This window comes from Erythrolamprus reginae, chromosome 1 (assembly GCF_031021105.1).
Source record: "Erythrolamprus reginae isolate rEryReg1 chromosome 1, rEryReg1.hap1, whole genome shotgun sequence".
NCBI lineage: Eukaryota > Metazoa > Chordata > Lepidosauria > Squamata > Dipsadidae > Erythrolamprus > Erythrolamprus reginae.
This window is the reverse complement of record NC_091950.1, coordinates 444,779-446,402: the sequence shown is the minus strand read 5'-3', so window position 1 is coordinate 446,402 and position 1,624 is coordinate 444,779.

Here is a 1,624-nt window from a genome sequence, read left to right as displayed (position 1 = left end):
AGGCCACGGACGGTTCCCATCGCCCACAACATCCAGGAGTCCGGTGCTGAGGTTGTTGGCTCCCGTTGACTCTTCAGGGCCCCCACGAAGGGACAGTGAGGAGCCCCCCCCTCTGCTCAGTCCCACCCTCTCCCGAAATCTCTTTAGGTGAAGCCAAGATCTGGGGCCACCAGCATGGAGACCTTGGGACTTTCTGAAAACTGAATATTGCTTGGAGGTCATTTGGACTGTCGGCTCCTTTTTTTTTAATTTTACATTTTTGATAACCAAAGCAAAAGAAAATTGTCCACTTTTCTTACTCCTTTATCCCTGAGCCGCCTCCAAACAGGCCGACCAGGATCTAAAATCTAAGTCGTGTCTTTTTCTAAGCAGGGGGAAGAGATGACACAAAAGAGGACACAACTTTGCCAGCAGACAGACGGCAACCAACCCTCCGGGGCTCCAGGCACCAGGTGGGCTTGCCAGGTGTTTCCTACAAGTCTCCTCTCTCTCTAGCTTGTCCTTGATGGCACCAGCCTGCTCGCACAAACACACACGCAGTTGGCAGCAGAGGCTGAGAGTTGTGAGTCCATGGAGAACAATCCATCAGTGGGACAATTTTTCTTCAGAATTTGTGGATGGGTTGTGGTTCGCTCGTGTCCTACACAAGTAATCATGAACTCAGAGGACGCAGAGACTGTGGAGGCATGGCACAGGCATCCTATGTTCTTGGCACCTGAGATTGACAGTGAAGAAAATGAGGGTCAGGGTCGGAACAACAGCCAGGGCCTGCTGCACTTCCTGGGATGAGTGAGTCAGCATTGCCTGTGAGGAATGACTTTGCATTTCCTGTGCTGAGTGACTCAGGAGAAGAGGAGGGGCCTTTTCTGGATGCCAGAGTACGCAGGGCCTTTAGGAGACATGAATGGTTGGCTAAGAGGAGAGTCCCTCAGGAGTAGTGCTGTGGGTCATTTAAGAGTGAACAGAGCCATGCCCCCGTGCAGAGAGCAGTGTGTTTCATTCTGCCTTTTAGTTTTGTGATCTTCCATCTTGTGTCTGAAAGAACATTCTTGGCTTTCAGAAAAACTCCAGGCTTCAAGATTATTCCTATGCATCTCTGAGCCGCTCCAAGTCTCAGGGGCAGCATGCAAATCTAATAAATTATTATTATTATTATTATTATTATTATTATTATTATTATTATTATTCTGACTATTTACAGCTCGGTAATTATTATTGTGCTTCTTTCTCTTTCTGGGACTCTTGCCAGCTGATTATACTGCTCCTATTACAGCAAAGACATTTAGAGACTTTTCTTTATTCAAAAGTTTTATTTGTAAATATATATATATATATTCCTTGTACAAAGTAAACCCGTTATCATCTACACTCGGGGGCCTGTATTTGATTCCTGGGGGGGCTTGGTGCTAGAACAGAAAAGAGAGGCTGGACAGCCGCTGGTCTGGGAGGGCAGAGGGCCTCTCTCCTGCTCAAACAGGGGGTTGGATCTTTTTAATAAAAGAGCCAAAACCAAGTGGCGAGACACGCAGAGTGCCAGGAGCTCAGTTTCTGTGCAGGCTTTGAAGAAAAAATAAAATTCGAAAGAGATGGCTGCACCCTTGGATCAGCACCACCCAAACCAGTT